At 38.0% G+C, this 18,510-nt stretch overlaps 1 protein-coding gene and 1 long non-coding RNA gene across 3 annotated transcripts in view; both read right to left on the bottom strand.

The window, feature by feature from the left end:
* The window catches only part of kiaa1549la (KIAA1549-like a), a 220,819-nt gene that overhangs the window by 192,089 nt on the left and 10,220 nt on the right, over positions 1–18,510 (bottom strand). The gene's annotated exons all lie outside the window — the stretch shown is intronic.
* Positions 1,491–11,807, bottom strand: LOC117948698. Its single transcript, XR_004657534.1, has 3 exons — positions 11,751–11,807; positions 8,786–8,792; positions 1,491–1,500 (listed from the first exon to the last, which is right to left on the bottom strand). It is a non-coding gene; the product is annotated as an uncharacterized LOC117948698 (long non-coding RNA).

Below are 18,510 nucleotides of genomic sequence, written 5' to 3'. Positions count from 1 at the left end.
CAAAAATTTCCAAGATGCAAGTGTGTCTATGTCGATTGCGTGGGTTTTGACAACAGTGTCATATGTATTTATATAATTTATAGTGCAGAGGCAGATGTTTTTATTTCTGTAGTACTTAGGTCTGTTTGCAATACACATGTGTATACACACTAAATGGTGTGTTGTACATCTTTTTCAGTTATCACTGTTTTGAATGTCATCGATGTTCAGAAAAACTTTTTTTGTCAACAAAAATCTGTCTTTATTGCCCAATAATTTAAACATAACAGACAAAAACATTACATAAAATATATTATAATACAGAACCATTATCAACTATTAGAACCATAACTTACATGTCACACACATAAAAACGCACTCAAATGTGTAAAACGAAAAAAGACACACAAGACCACAGCCAAACAACTACAGCTATTCTGATATTCTAGGTCAGTCTGATGCCTGTTGGCCATTCACATTTCTTTGATCAGTATCCCGTATCATAACCAACAACAATATTCAAGTGCATGAACAGGAATTAATTACAAATGATTACAATAATACAGTACCAATGCAATAATTCAATTCAATTTTATTTATAGTATCAATTCCTAAAAAGAGTTATCTCGAGACACTTTACAGATTGAGTAGGTCTAGAACACACTCCATAATTTACAAGGACCCAACAGTTCTAGTAGTTCCTCCAGAGCAAGCAACAGTGCGACAGTGGCGAGGAAAAACGTCCTTTTAGGCAGAAACCTCGGACAGACCCGGGCTCTTGGTAGGCGGTGTCTGACGACCGGTTGGGGTTAGAATGAAGAGTGGCAATAACAGTCTCAAAAAATAGTAGTTTGTAGTAGTTGTTTGTAGTAGTTCACGGCATAGCAGGGCACAGCAGAGCGTCGCAGGATGTACCAGGGCATCGCAGAACGTGTAGCGGGACCATGGTGACAGCTGCCACCATGATTTTGGAGCCTCCTTGATCCAAGGAAACATGCTGGGCAAAAAAGAACATGAGGACTCTGGTGAATGACTCCCCAGAGCTACGTTAGTAACAAGCATTTCTGGGACATGGATGCACACAAAATGGAAAGATAGAGGAGACAGGAGCTCAGTGTTTCAAAGGAAGTCCCCCAGCCAATGATGAATGGCTTCAACATGAACACATGATTTAAGAAACTTCTGCTTGTTTTCAGCCAGAAGGCAAAGCTTTCGATCTACCGGACAATTTTCGTTCCTACCCTCACCTATGGTCATGAAGGCTCATGACCGAAAAGAACGAGATCCTGGGTACAAGCGGCCAAAATGGGTTTCCTCAAGAGGGTGGCAGCGTCTCCCTTAGAGAAAGGGTGAGAATCTCAGTCATCCGAGAGGAGCTTAGAGTAGAGCCGCTGCTACTTCGCATCGAAAGGAGCCAGTTGAGGTGGTTCGGGCATCTGGTAAGGATGCCTCTTGGACGCCTCCCTAGGGAGGTGTTCCAGGCACGTCCAGATGGGAGGAGGCCTCGGTGAAGACCCAGGACTAGGTGGAGAGATTATATCTCCAACCTGGCCTGGGAACGCCTCGGGATCCCCCACTCGGAGCTGGTTGATGTGGCTCGGGAAAGGGAAGTTTGGGTTCCCCTACTGGGGCTGCTGCTCCCGCGACCCGATACCGGTTAAGCGGATGGAGATTGATGGATAGATGCTCGTTTTCAGCCCAAAAGTGGATCAGCTGTCGGTTGTCCTCCTGTTCCCCCTGTGTGATACAGGACGGTATAAAGCATGTATTGATGTCTACAAAGCAAGTAGTGTTGTGCACTATCAAATGAAATTCTCAGCTAATGGTTAAAACTGTAGACATGCATGGAGTCCATTCAAGGCAGAGAAATGCGGGACTGTTGGACTGCAAATCAGCAATGTAACATTAACGTTAGCCGTTAGCTTTTAGCGTTTAGCTGTTAGCATAGCAAGCTAGCGATTTAAAAAAAGTTTCAATTAAGAACATGGTTGCAAGTATATATGCACAGGACTGCATAGACCAAAAAACAAGACTGTTGTAATTTTTAAATCAGTTATTTAAGCCAAAAATACTTACATTTTTGGGTCTCTCAGGTCAATCTGGCAGCCATTGTTGCCTTCTGCGCAAAGTCTATGGATGTCCCTTGGTAAGCAAGCGTTGGGACAGCCCTTACTATTGCGTGAACACGCAAAACTAAGGGGAAGGGGTAAGACAGAGAAATGAGATTTAGCCTTAATCTAAATTGCTATTTATACTTATTGTGATTATGCGGGCCACAAGAAGAAAATAGGTTGTTGTTTTTTTGTTGGCTCAGTTTTACTCACAATATGCTTACCAGCAACATAGGATTCCATTCACTAAGCTGAGCTAACTAGCGGCGGCGCTGCTGGTATTGTACCGGACTAAAACAATGCACGCACTGATACAAGAAATGCGTTGGCCCACCTATCTACAGCTAGGGGAGACCATTATAAGCGGTGGCGTGTTCCTTTAAGACTCTCCACCTGATCCGGAATGCTGCAGTGCGTGTACTAACAGGAACTAAAAAAAGAGATCATATTTTTCCTGTATTACCCTGAGTCACATTAGCTACAAGAGACAGTGAGAAAACAAGCAAGACAGGGCCAAAATAGATAAGAAGTCTATTTAATGCAAATGCTGAGCAATGCAACAAAGCAATGTGACAAAGAAACTGCCAATCAGAGTGAAGGCAGCGGGAGGGCAGCGTGACACATGTACGTTGGTTGCTTGAGTTAAAAATCTTATATATCTCATATTAGCTTATACATTTTGTTACCCCTATCGAGAAATAATACTTCTAAATCCAAATAGATTGTTTTTATGACTTAACATTACCTATGTAATGACTTGTGAGACTTCTTGCAGATACTAGGCAATAACATGCTAGTATCGATACAAAAGCATCACCATGTCAAACGTCCACAAATGAACCTCTCATCCTTGACTCCTGCACAAGATGGTGAAATGTGCCTAGTTCAAAACGGGCCTGGAGGGTATCGTGCACCCATGCAGAATGACAATGGCGCTGTCTTCTTCTCCACATCACATAAACAGCCGCAATCTTCAGTAACTTTCTTCGATTTGAAAAGGTACGAAGAACAGCGGTCTTTTGATAGATGGAATATTCACGCTTTAAACTTGCAATTATGAAAGTATGTTTAGTCATAATATTTAATATTTCATCATTCACATGTATATCTATGGGCCTATCCACAAAGTAAACAGAGGGGACATGCTTGAAGGCAGCAACAGAGAATTTCTGTTTACTTTTGCCAGGCAACCAGGAGTAGACTAGGCACACCCAGAACTACCCAAAAAACTAACTTGTCCTGAGTTCCCTGATACATTTCTAGGGCTTTTTATGGTAAAAAAAAACTAGGTCATCCCTGTAATCCTGTTAACCTACACTGTGTGGGGTTTTAATGTTGAAAAGTCTGGCTCATCTCGACTTTCCTGTCTTTACCATTTTGGCTTTATTTTTAATCAGAAATGACACTGTGTGTGTTTGTGTGTGTGTGTGTGTGTGTGTGTGTGTGTGTGTGTGTGTGTGTGCGTGCGTGTGTTTGTTCTTTGGACTGGTATGGGGGTGGGGGAACACAAAAAGTCACAAAATGTCAAGCTGAAATGCAATTTTTCACAGCTCTTTAAGTCGAACATTCTGGGTGTTTGAGTCAATTCAGTCCCAAACATAAAATAATTGCTGTGTCAAGCTCTCTGTCATGGAGTTTGTTCTGATACCTTACTAGAGATTGCCAGAAGGACATAAAAAGTGATGCATATTTGCTCATCTTTTGCCTCTCTGGCTTCAGCCATTTTTTTTTAATAGTAAACCCAATAGGAATCAGAGCTTTTTAAACCATTCATGTTCAGTTTTCAGTTGCAGACACTTGTAACAGTCAATGTAACAAGGCTTATTTATATATATATATATATATATATATATATATATATATATATATATATATATATATATATATATATATATATATATCTCTATGTCCTAATGTCCTCAAAATCAAAGAGGAAGAGAGAAAAATAGTCTTATAACTCCTAGTTTATTCCCGCATTCATTAAAGAAATGTACTAAAGTTGCTTTGAATATAGGATTTCAACCTCAAGACCAATCATAACATGAAAAAAACAATTCACAGACTAAACATAATTTTAAGGTAAGAGTATCTGCTCCATTCAGCTTGACAACAGGGCTGCTTTTGCTGCTAGGTCTCCACAGCAACTACAGGGATGCTGTCACCGGGGTAACCATTACCATGGATAAAGAAGGAACCAGAGTGTTCTGTGCTTATGTGACGTCTGTCCTGTACGTTGTGTATTGACTGAAATACAGCTGTAACAACAAGGAGCAGTAATAGGGTGTGATAATGCTATCAAAACAAACAATACGAATTAATGCTGCCAACTTTGCAAGTGAACAGAGCACGAATTAATTAATGTAACTTAATAAATATTGACAAATTTAAACAAATAAAAAATAATAAAATACTATGGACCAAATATCTGCTGATAAACAAAGACTTTTTTTTATCACAATCCCCTGCAAAGGTTCATAGAAATGAGATAAAACTCAACCTATGTAGGATCTTATTGGTATGGACATCCGCTACTCCAACAGCAGTGGCGGGATGGTTAAGGGATGTTTTATTTTTTCTTAAACTAGAAAAAGTCAAATTCATGTTGAAAGGGTCAGTCCATACATTTTACTCAAAATAGCAACCCATTGTGACATTTTGGGAATCTTAAAGTACTGCCTGAAGTATGAGACACCTTTTTATCTTTTATTTTACTCCTTCTTCCTTTTAATTTTTTCTATGTCTGTTTACTTTTTTTAAAGGAAGGAAAGGAGGGAAAAACGTAGGTAATTTTGATGCATAGCTGTGAGAATGTACATTAATAACATTTCATTTTATTTTATTTATTTTATTTTATTATATTATTATTTAGTTTTTTTGGTTGTGTGAACACACTAGCTGCCAAGAGGGGTATGGGAATTCAATTAAATTTTATTTATATAGTGCCAAATCACAACAACAGTTATCTCACAGCGCTTTTCATAAAAGGGCAGGTCTAGACCGTCCTCTGTGATGTTATTTACAGAAACCCTAAAATTCCCACCAAGAGCAAGCACAAAGAGACAAGGAAAAAAGGGTCGGTGAGGGTAATCTTGTTCCTGTTTACTAAAAAAGAAAAACTGAAGGTTTGAGGTAACCTGTATTCTGTAATTCCTTCAATAAAAAAAAGAAAAAAAACTCAACCTATAGTCATATTACAGTCCTGCATTTACACAGCTTATCATAAGAGGCAGCATTGGACATTATTTTAATGGCAGGATGAAAACGCATATAAGGGCTTAACACACAGTGGCAACCATTCAAAGATAAATGGATCCATAAATTGTTTATTAATCTGTCATAATAAAATTAACAAGGATTAGTTGGCCAAGTAACACAACAGAAACAAAATCTTTTGAATTAAAAAGAACTGTTTATTAAAATACAATAATGTTATATTGTGGCTATAGAAGACATATGTTATTAGGATGGGTCAGTGGTGATGAAATCAAATCAAATAAGATGTAGATTATATTTAGAGCTTAATCTGTACGCCTTCTGTTTGATGTGAGAAACAAGTGGGCTCAGCAGGCACTATTAAGTGAACTACATCAAGATATCTAGCCCTCCATGTGCTATATAGCAGGCCATAATCACACTTGAATCCAAACATGTTTTTTTTGATTGCCCCTGAGATTCAGAATTAAAAAATAAAGTAAAAAATGCATTAACATTAACAGTAAGATTTAAAAACAAAACACAACATATGGATCTATGCATCTACACATTGAATCATGGTAAATTGTATTAATGGGCTCAAAAGTTCAAAGTAACACATAGTAGACATACAGTTCAAATGTAATGCATATCTAACATTACAGAAAAACACAGAACTGTATGATGTATTGAGCATATTTATCACATCTTGTGTTAAAACACATTTTTTGAGGTAGGTCTAACCCTGGAAAATCCATTTGACTCTGTGCTTGCAGCGACAAACCCTGAACGCCATAAAGGACTTAACATGCAAAAGAAAACGTAAAAAAAAAAGTCAGGCATCTGAAGTAACTGAATGTTTTTTGTATGGGTAAATTATACAAAAGAGATTGTAAATTGCTATGGTCACTGCGGTCATCTAGACCACAAGGCCATACAGTGAATTTGGCAGTATCAATTACTAACACTATAAACAAGTTACACGTAAAAACACGCATCCCACCGCCTCTGTATGTTGTGGCACATGCATAAGCTCGTAATGTCCTCATCATCTTTCATACTGCATGGCATATTGTTGCACCAAAGACATCAATAAACCACCTTAAAAATCTATTTGAATTTAGCCTTTGTTTGTTTTTTTAACACAACTTATCACATCCTTGTATATACTAACAATCACACACACCTGTAAGTATAAGAATATTAGGAAATTATATTACAAAAGGTTCATCCGAAAGATTTAAAGAGCAAAGGGAAATGGGAAACCCAACATGCTATTAACACATAAATGCACACCAAGAGAAGCTAGTCAAAATACAAACCTCTTTGAATATGATTTAGGTGTATTCAAGGTAACTGTAGAATTGGTTGTCAAAATTAATACATGTGTCAAACATCTAGTGGAAAATTAGCCTTACATTGCATTACAAAAATGTCAGGAAGTTGGCAGTCAAGTAATAATAACATTGCCTTGTAGACTGCTTGAAACTGCCAGGTGTCTAACAGGAAACAAACTAACAGGATAGTCTGTTGGGATATCTATTATTGCTTGGCTGGTATCCAGCTGCCTGGCAGACGTCTCCTGTGCTGCTTTGCTTCTTATCAGGCATCTGGCATTATTTAAAGTGCTCATATTATGCTTTTTGGCTTTTCCCTTTACTTTATTGTGTTACATATCTTTTTTGTGCATGTTAAATGTTTACAAAGTGAAAAAGCCCAAAGTCCAACCCAAAAGGGACTAACCATCTTCCAGAGAAAACACTGTTCACCAACTGCTCCAAACAGCTTAATTGTAGTCCAGCCTTTACTTCTGTGATGAACGCTCATCACTTTGTAACACACGTTGATATGCTTGCCTGCTGCCCGCATGGCAGTCCCTTATGCTCTGCAACTGAGAAGCAAGCAGGACTTACTGTGCATGTGTGACTCACAACAAAAATGATCCAGAAGTGAGATGCCTCACTGTGTAGCTAAAACAGATAGCTCGCGACACAGGGTGAATAGTGGAGCTGCAGCAATGTGCAGTACAACAAATATATGTTTTTTTCTGAGCTCAATTAAACTACATAAACCTATTCTGATTCAACGTCTAAAAAGTATTATGAACCTGAAAATGAGCATAATATGAACACTTTAAGATGCCTGGCTACCTACTCATGTTTGGCTACATGGAAGACTTAAACATTTTGCTCTGCTGCCTATTAGACACATTATATTGTTCAGAAACCTGTACCTAGCTGAAGGGACCCACTATCATGGTGCAGTACATTTATCAGCAGTGGTTGGCTCACTATAGGAGAGATAAGACATTGATCACTGACTGTGTAGGAGATGGCTTTCTGACAGGTAACACAAGAGGAACATCAACCTATTGGGCTACATTTGTTCTGTCCCTGCTTCTCCTAAAGGCTGATACAGGTCACAAAGAAATAACAGTATTCAGAAGGCTGATCTCACATTTAATTCCTTGTTCTACAATGATTACAATAAATTGTAGTAAGTTTGTCTCCAAAATACTATGTTGTATCAGAGAATTATTCTTCCTTGTTCTTTATAAATAGAAAAAAAACATATGGAAAACTTTGTATGATTATATTTGAAATTATATAAAACAAAAATTTAGAAAAGATCCACTATTGCCTTTAATGTAATTGGTCTGCTAAATTAAACATCTCTGTTACTTTTTAATGGATAGTTATTGGTAATTGTATAAGGTACTGATGTCTTGCATGCTACTTCATTTTAATGCAGAGGTAGCTCTACAGTGAGTAGAGGTGGCAGGTGTGCAAAACATCCTAAATTTAAGATCTTAAGCAACATCACATTCTCTTTATACCACAAGGGCTGTTTTAGTGTTTTATAGTTTTACATCTGTATTACATTATGTAGTATTATTATTACTATTAAAATTACTTCCAAAAAAATTCTACATGCACTTTTCACATGCTCTCATAAAAGGCTGCTCCAATGCCGAATTTTAGTCCAAGTACATTCCAGATCCTATGTTTTGGCTAGGCATCCGTAAATTGTGCGGATTGCATCCTGTTACATGTAGGCACTGCCAGTACGACTCCGCAAGCAGGATAACTAATCTTTTTCTGTCAATAGAGCACGCACTGAGGAATGTATTGCTTCAGTTGACTACATTTACCATCAACATTGATTGGACTTTCACATAGAATTCATTTTGATGATTGCGTAAGCACCCACACTTTACAGAGCCTGACCTGAGCGCTTCTGTAAATGGAAAACAACAAAGACACACACACAAGTAGGTGAAAAATCAGTAAGGCAATAAGTATGTAGCAGTGCAATAATTAAGACACATACACATGCAGCATTGCGCCTCATCTGTGCTGCTCTGCCCCAGGGTCCCCCGTGACTGGCTGACACAGTCATGTGAAATCTCTGGGGCACTTGGTAGGTCAGCCAGTCTAGCATTAACAGAACAAGAGAGACATCCTGGGCTGCTGCAACGAGCACGAACTGAGACCTTAATTGACACATGCACTCCAGCACAAGCACAAGCCAGCAAACATTTATTTTGAGTTGTAGAAGAAAACTCTGGCACTCACAACACTCAGACTGAGATTTTCACTGGCAAAAATAGACAAACTGTACACACACTCTAGCTTTCCTTTCTACCTTTTTATACGTATAAACAGACACATAAACAAAACACCACTCTATCTCAACTTATTCCTCTGTCTTTCACACACACACACACACACACACACACACACACACGCACGCACACACACACACACACACACACACACACACACACACACACACACACACACACTTTGTACATACACCACAATGACATCATTACCACAGCATCACAGACATGGCTGTATGAAGAGCCTCAGTTACAAGTATGGCTTAAAGTATGTTTCAAATTGTGTAATAAATCTGAAATAATTCTCAAGAAACAGTTTGGACCTCTTAAGGAGTAAAGTTGGGCCGATTTCCGGTTTTGCTGGTCCAGAGTACAAGCTAAAACTGGTGGGATTTTATGCAAACTGGCTGAATCATTATGAAACGTTCTGGCAAATTAATAAGTAGCCTACATGTAAATGTGCTGTATTTATATAGCGCTTTTCTAGTATTAACAACTGCTCAAAGCACTTTTACATCTACAGGAAACATTCACCATTCACACACATTCATACACTGTGGCCGGGGCTGCCGTACAACAGTGCCACCTGCTCGTGAGATAAACATTTACACACATTCACACTCCGATGCGCAGCATCGGGGGCAACTCGGGGTTCAGTGTCTTGCCCAAGGACTTCGACAATGACTGCAGAAACGGGGATCAAACCACCAACCTTCCAATTGGCAGGCAACCTCTCTACCACTGAGCCACAGCCGCCCCATCAGCAACCAGCGCCGACTGTGCTAAATCCAACTTGTATTGTGTTTTGTTGGGCAGCAGTTACAAGTTAAACTACTTCTCAATAGCGTTTTCTGATCAAGTAGTGGGGAAGCCTCCAAACAAGTTACATTTTCCTGAACATTTCTAACACTCAAGCTCAGTGGAGCTTGCTGCTTTCTGAAATAAAACTGCAGAATATCACTGCCATACTCAGACGTGTATGTCTTGTACATATGTCAAAAAAAAGAAAATAGCTTTGATGTAGTTACTTACTTTTGCCATGATGCTTAGGCTTTTTATGTAAAAAAAAAAAAAAATATATATATATATATATATATATATATATAAAATTTAACCATTTTTTAAATATTGTGTTTGATATTCATGAAAAAAAAAATCCCAGTTAAATCGTTGTTGTGTTACAATACTGTTTTAAGCGGCAATCATCTGGGTACATTTTTTAATTTATACGATAAAGTTAAACTTATTTGGCTTTATGCACCTCTGACCAACTGTCATGGGAATTAACAGATCGTCTCGAACACTGTATCCAGGTTTTGTTATACATCCATGGTTATGAGTAGCTTACTGTGACGAATTGCTGTTAGTTAATGTTAGCAAATTTTAAACAGATAGGGTCACTTTGCTGATTTGATGAAACTATGCTATAAGGTGTGCTATAGTAATCATTTGTGTCCCCAGTGGTAAATGCTTTACACTGTAAAGTTACATCAGCCACTTTTCAACCAGAGGACAGTTTCTAGAACATAACATTCCTAGAACCTTTTTTTACTGGTGTTCCAACTGGACCAATTTGGGAAGTTTTAAATTCCTGTGACCGCAGTTCCTGTAATTCTTTCAACTCCTACTCCTTCTTGTTCCGCATGGGAACTTAGGTCAACGAGATTTGGGTTTCTGGTACAGACCCAACAATGGGACATTTTTTATTTATTTTGCCATCTTATTCAACCCTAAATTCACTGTTTTAGGCAAGAAATTAACTGTTTAGATTTCTAATATAGGCAGTATTGCAAAAATTGTTGCCAAATTGACAATTTGCTTAAAAGTTTTCGGAATTGAGAAGCTCCATAAAGTGACGCAACAGCCAGCTAGCGCCTACCGGGCCGCTAGATCACATGCTCAGAGACCCCGCTGTAAGCTGTAAGTCTCTCAGAACGCTCTCGTAAATAAGAGGCTTTTATTTTGCCATTGACGGATCGTTTGGCTAAATATCACAACACGTCCATCATAAGATTAACGGGAACCTGTGGTTAACTGACTTTTCTGAGTTAAACTCGACATACACGCGCGCGCACACACACACACACTGAGTCGGGGGAGAGAGAGATACCCGTTTCTCCTTGTGAGACTTGTTTAAATTATGACATAGGCTATATACATTAGATTTAGTAGAACTGTTAAGAAGTGGACTATTCCTATAACTATGTTCCTTTAACTACTTGGTTGGAAAGTGGCTTTAGTCTCTCTTCAACTGACGTTTTCATGAAAAGTTTGACCAATCACATCATGACCAGTCTTTTGTTATACTATTGCAGGCTATCTTATCAGCTATATTAGCCAGTACTAAGTAAGTAAGATAAGTATAAAGTCAAGTTCTACTGCAAAATGTACTACTATAACTTTAACTTTAAGAAAGTTCAAATCAATTTGTGAACAGGCATTGAGCATAAAGCTACCTGCACCCTAAGGGGAGACTCAGATAAAAAGGTTGCAAATAAAACTGACCTATGGTATTTCTGTTCAAATTAAAATTTAATATTTTATAATCGCGTTGCCTTGTACTTTTACCATCCTTGTATCTTAAAAGGCTTAAAAAAGTCTACAAACCTAAAATAGCAACCAACACACGCCATGCTTAGAAGCTTGGACTGAACTTTATTATAGCGAATTTAGCAAAACACATCAAAATGTCACCTGGTCAAGTCAGTAAAACACTGAAGTTTTGGATAGATGTGACTGCCTCTCACACCTAGGATCTCATTGAATGTCTGCTTTGTGAAACAATAAAGGCCACTTTGCCGCAGGTTTTAATGGACAGTTTTCCAAACACAACATGCATAACAGACCTGGTACGGGCTAGTATTGCCTGGGCAACTGCCCGTTTGCCCTGATTGGCTTAGCTGTCCCTCTGATGAAAGAGCCTACTTTTTTTTTTATTTGCTGTTATGGCTGCATTATTACCATAATAAGCCAATCATTGGTAGCAACGCCAATCAGTTTCTAAAGTTATGGAGATTATGACAAATGCCCTGTTAATAGTTTGCCAGCCTTTACACGTAAGAAAGGCAAGATGACAAATGAGCAGGTCACTCGCACAAGGTGCATTGCTAATGTCCGCATACACATTGAGCGAGCAATCAGGTGTTTCTACAATATTCTATCACAAACTGTGTCTATCCATTTTGTCACTAAAAAACAACAAAATGCTAAATACTTGTAAATCTGCGAGGGGATCTTATTTCAAGTAAATAGACACAACAACAGATTACTTGTACTTTTACAGTACTTTTACAGTATGGAATTGCTATTTTGATTAAATAAACTGAATACTAGTGTGTGTGATTGGGAGAAATGTGGCAGCTGCGCTGACAGCAAACAGCTGTTAGGGATTAGAGCCGAGTTGAAAATCTCAGTCATTTGAACAATGCAGCGAGTCAGGGTCACGCCTCTTATGCAGAGAAAATGCAGAGCAGACTCCCCAGACCAATGTTCATTCTCAAATCTATTGAGCTTGGCTTGGTCTGGTGATAGCCAGACTAAAATGCTAATTTACAAAAAATGTATTTACAGGTAATTTATACAGGTTGTGTATACAGATAACTATTTGTTAACTTCATATATTTAATTGTTTTGTCAGCTCAAACAACTGACTGTCACCTTAAACTTTCAATAAAAGTGGAACTGTCATTAAACTGGAATATTCTCTCTTTAATTATTTTAAATTACTTTGTGTAGATTGTCTTTGTCTTTGACATTTTTGTCCCTTTTTCAGACTTTTCTTTTAGTTTTCACTAACACCACCTTACCTGTCTTCTCCTGGAAAAGATGGAGACAAGGTTTGTAACGGGAGAACTAGAATGGAGAGATATTTCGTTCTTTATAGAGTTGTGTAGATTGAATTATTACTTTGTTATCACTATTATTATTACTTCAACTGAACTAGTTTTCCGCTACCTTTTGGAATCCATGGTCAATAACCGTAATTTATATAAAATTATACCTAATATTTGAGTTAAAAAAGGAGGAATTGTGATTCTTTTTTACTAATAATTAAGATCAAAGGAACGTACAGATGAGTTTAGTCAGGAATGAAAGTAATAAATTGTATTTTTTGTGGTAATTTGGTTAACATGAAACCCATATTTCAAATATAGACATTGTTAAAGGCATCAAATTTGACCAGCGGACCACAGCAGGGTTAATCTTCTTGTCAGCAAAATCATCAGCCTATCTAGGTTGCATGTGGAAATGTCCATTTTAATGTCCTCACTTGCAGCTCTGTAGGCCCAGACACATAATGGCCAATTGGGTCTGAAATAAGAATTAATAGTGTATATTGGTGAAAAAAACATTGTTTGGCTAACAATATCTACACTAATCTACTTGAAAACATTTTATTTACCTGCAGGCAGGGCCTGAAGTTAATTCTTTTGACCACCTGTCACTTTTTACCAGTGTAAATCATACCAGTTTTGCCATCATAAAAGACAAAAAACTAAATTGCTGTGTCTCTATGATCCTATCTTGTCCTATTCAAGGTAGCCTACTTGTGCACATTGCACCATCACCACGTGCTGTTGTAGGGGGGTAGTACCTATTGGACTTTATCTTATCATTGCATCTACAATAATGTAGCTGTCCTCAATTAAGGTAATTCTCTACATCTCATCTGCGGTTTTTCCTTCATCCACAGTGTGTGATTGTGTAAGTCGCCGGTGGAAAGGAGCAGCAGCCCTGCTCACCGCAGAGAGCCCGCAAGACATTACATTGATGTTAAAATGTATACATGTTGGCAGGACGTCTTTTGCTGTACGTTGTGTTGGTAATTGTGGGATGTTCGAGTCACACACGTCTCGTCTTCATATCAGAAACAAGGAAATTAATTTTTCTCACTCCCGCTTGGTCAGTGGCTGCACATGGGACTAATGGGATTGTTGTGAGTAATGAAAATGCAATAGGGGGCCCCGGCTGTCAATCAATATCTTACAGTGATGCGGGCCCCTGATTGACTTGTAAGCAACTGCGTACCCTGCTTACAGATAGTTACGAGTCTGAATCACTCAATTGTCATTGGCTACCTGCCAATGTGGCTATTATTTCCACTCAAGGATGTCTTCAGCTGCCACCAAACTGAGAAGTCCTTGAGTTCATCATAGACAATTTCTTTTCATTCGTCTTTAGTGTGTCTGATAATACTGTAACACTACTGGTCCAGAATCATAGGCATATGTCACCTTTTCTCCACCAGTAGGACTATACCAAAGGTTTTCCTTTAAAGAGTTTGGGTTGTTTACACGAAAAGTTTCTTATTTTTATACTAAAAAGCCTATACCTAACCGATAAGACTGACTGACATGCATCATCATTTCCAAAGGTCTCCGTTTCTGCCTGTCCAGATTACAATGCTAACCTAGAGTTTTCAAACCTAAACAGGGTCAGCAGTGTTTACAAATGTCTCAGGATTTGGAAACGGAATAAAAGAATAAATCACTTCTTTCACCTTTTTGAATAGCACCTGTTTATGAGTAGCTGCAAGTATGTGAGGTGGAAACATTAGCATTATAACGGTATAACTAGCTATCTGCTCCACTGTGGGTAATCATAAAAATCTCACCCAAGAGTAACAAAAATTAAATTTTTTATTTCAAATTTGTTCCAATGTATCTGGTAGTGTGGTCTTTGATAGTGAATTTTTTTGTGAGTTCATACATCTTTGAACATTTGAACATATTTAAACTCAAAATGAATTGTAGAAAGGGAGACTATGTATACAGTACATGACTGATGATAAATTGTAATGTGAGAAAATTGGTGAATGCCGCAAGTTCTCTCAAATCACTCGTTCATACAGTATGTGGCACGGAAGAAGAAATATGTTGTTAATATGTTCATACGAGTAGTTCTGCATTCATTGCAAAAAACGGTCATCTCTCAATGAAGAGAAATAGGTTGGCCTTTTTTCTACACAGATAAACTCATCAACCACAAACACACAGAGACACAATGTTGGCTCTGCTGTCATGACTTAGATTTTATTATTCCATTATTATTTTACTATGTATCCAACCTCCATTTTTAATTACATTGTCTTTCATTCACTGCTGAAAAACCATTAACAATATAGTACAGTGGCATCACCCACTCTCTTCATAATAGAAAGTCACATTTATATTGGTCTTTAGAAACTGTAGAAAATGGGCGCAGCAAAAGTCAATTGATTCTCTTTGTTATCTAATGTGTTCTAATCAGTGTTTCTGCACATTTGCCAATGCTACAGTGGACTCCAGAGCCTGTAGCTCATGTGTAGCAACACACAAGGGGAAAAACATCATCTGCCTAAATCCATTTTCTCTAGCACGCACATACACACATACAAACACAGACACACACAGAAATACACACACACACATACACACACACAAACACACTCACACACACACACACACAAAGATGAACCATGAACAAGCATGCACACAATCAGAAACCCAGTCATCCAATGCATGCAAACAAACTCAAAAACAATTATTGCCGAGATATGCAGGTGCAAAAACATGGCAAATAGAGAACCACTCACACAGGAGCACTGACAGACTTACAGAAGTAAAGTCACAGAACAGGAAACACATCCAAACCCTAAGAAACACACACACACATACGCCAGCTCAGAGCCCATCTCTCGCTTCATTTCTCGCAGCCAATCTGCTGCTGAGGCCTAACTTAAGTCACAGCAAGTCTTTGATGGCAGATAACGATAGATTGCTATGAAATCGTTCAAGTGTGTGTGTGTGTGTGTGTGTGTGTACAAATGTGTGGTTACCATAAAGTAAATGTATGTATGTTGCAGAGGCCTTGTTTGTTTATCTGATGGTTTCAAAAACGTTGTCCTTTTCAGCCTTCACCTTATCTAAGCAACACTACAACTACATCACTAAAAGACTCTTAGGTTTTTAAGGAGATCAAACCACCACAAGTACACATGACAAATAACAACAGAGATGTGTAAGAGAGAAGGAAATACTTGCTGAAGTGTTGATGAGCAACCCCTACAGAATTATTTCTCTATTTTAAAACAAACAGGAAGCCTGTGTGAAAATACAGAGAGAGATATGAGACACACATTTGGATCTAGCCAAAGATTTTGCAGCGGAAATGTGGAATATGTGAAACCAATTCCTACTGTTTAAAGTTACATTTGTCAGGCTACCTGATAATGCAAACATAATTAATCTCAACCCCAGCAGGCAAAGAATTAGATTTAAAAAATGTGAGCAACTGTTACTTACCAACCAAAGTGTAAAAAGGGCATAATTAGAGCTGAAGGCAGGAGCTGCGTGGCAAGTAAATGTAAACGAAATGCAAAGAAATGTAAGTTGCTGCAGTGGGGAGATGTTTAATGAATAGGCTGCGAGGAAAGCAAAGCAGTTTTGACATAAATAAGAAAATAAACCGCTAACTAAGGAAGAAACTGTAGCACAGTGCATCATGGGTTAAGGGCTTCTCACTCCTGTCCATTGTCTGAAATTTAATTTTTTTAGCATCAAGACAAATCCCTGAAGCTCAAAGAAACTGTAGGACTGTCAAACTGAACAAACATAAGAAAAGCTCAGGGGATTTATAACCCAAGTGTCAACAACATAAACAAACATGCACACAGTTTAATTTAAAATATAAGAAAAAATGTTTCTAAAGTTTCATCAGTGACTTAAGATATTTTTGCTGCACTAGTCACGCAAATGTCTCCAACAGAATGTGAACCTATCCAGGCTGCTTTAATGATTGTTAGAATATTGTTTGCTGCTGCACGCTTGCATTATATAGTGTTGTCTTGGGGGAGAGGAGTTTGTAGATTTATATATTTTTAAGTTCCCAAAGGAAAAGAAGCCAAGTCTTGATGGGCGTGGATAAAAGTTGCTGATGTTAAGTTTACTTTTTGTCTTGTGTCTTTCTTTTTTTTCAAGATATTGTAACCGAAATTGTCAAACTTTGTATCAAATTTGCTGATGGTTTGAACACATTAATGGCCCTCAATGGAAAAAATGACAATGTTTTTATTTTTTCCCCCATACCAGAATGTTACCTCATGCAGCCAGACTTTTCTCCGGCACTGTGGATGTAGGTCTGGAAGTGCAAGCCTAACGGAAACATGAATCCAATTGAATGTTAATGTTATTCTGTACCTGGATGTGTAAATAGGCAACTGGTTGTTGACAAATTTAAATCAAAAGGTGAGAATAAATCAATGTTGTTTTTACAGCTTGTTTTCACTTTCTCAGAGTGGCCAAGGAAATCTGCAAATGCCGGTTTAACAAGCCCTTACTTGAGAGATTTTCCAAGTTGGGAACCATACCTGCCTATCTGCCTGCCCACCTGCCTGCCCACAGGGTTGCCCTGTTTGTCTGAACAGCAAGGAAAACTCATAGAAGAAAGGAAATGCATTGGAGTTTGCATAATATACTTTTTGTATAAAAGCACTTTGACTTTTTTCAAAATAAAAAAGTAAGTAATAGTTCAATATAGTTCAATAATCAAAATAATCAGATCTTTCTTTCTTTTCTTTCTTTTTTTTTACAATGTATACATTTATATGACATCCCTGCAGCATTCATATCCTGAAAATGACTTCTGGAATTCCATTCCTACCGTGGGAGGGAAGTTCAAAGCTCAAATTTGCACATGAAATCCTTTTAACTCAAGTGCACTCTCAAAAAAAAAAGCATCACACACTTGTACTGTCACATAAGTGAACACTCACTTGCACACGCTTATGCAAACGCATAATCAAAGTGGAATGTTATGGCACTTTAAATGATGATTTTTTTAATATTGTGGACATGCGTTGTGAGAATCTGTATGCGCTAGTGTGTGAAGCAGTATTGATTTTTCTGTAAAACACATAAAAACTGCTGCAGGATGAACCATGTGACTATGCAAAACCCAATACGTGAGCTGAGTGAATTTGATTGGCCCTGACCACGTGATGTGTGCTTGCCCTTACTGTGTCCCCTTAGTGTCTGTGTGTGAGTGTGTGTGTGTGTGTGTGTGTGTGTGTGTGTGTGTGTGTCTGTGTTTTATAAGACACATATGGTGTGAGCACAGTGTCATTTCATTACTGACTATACAGATCACAAACCTGATCCTTAACCTGATTAAGCTTGGTTGTTGTTATCCTTACTCAAACTTATACAGTATCAGTTACTGCCTCCACCCAGTGATTGTGTTAAGATGATAAAGATGGCAAAGTTGATGAAACTTAAGTCTCTGCAGTTCTTTAAAATACAGTAAAAAAAATAATCTAACTAATTAGTCTCTAATTAGTCTTATGTAAGTGTCTGAACCATATAATCATGCTCATACACACACAGAGCCGAGTGAGTACAACAGCTACACCGACGGTTTGTGCCAGTGAAGGAGACATCACAGACATATAGTTACTAAAAATTAAAAAATATAGTGATTTTATCGCAGAACTCACCCACATCACTTTACTTCACTCTTAAATGCTCACATCACTCCCGTTCTCTACACCCTGCATTGGCCCCCGGTGCGTTTTAGAATAGATTTTAAGATTTTATTGTTTGTTTTTAAAGCTTTAATGGTCTTGCCCCA

Source organism: Etheostoma cragini, chromosome 8 (assembly GCF_013103735.1).
Source record: "Etheostoma cragini isolate CJK2018 chromosome 8, CSU_Ecrag_1.0, whole genome shotgun sequence".
NCBI lineage: Eukaryota > Metazoa > Chordata > Actinopteri > Perciformes > Percidae > Etheostoma > Etheostoma cragini.
Note: the sequence above shows the minus strand (reverse complement) of the source record. Positions and strands in the feature narration are given on the sequence as shown.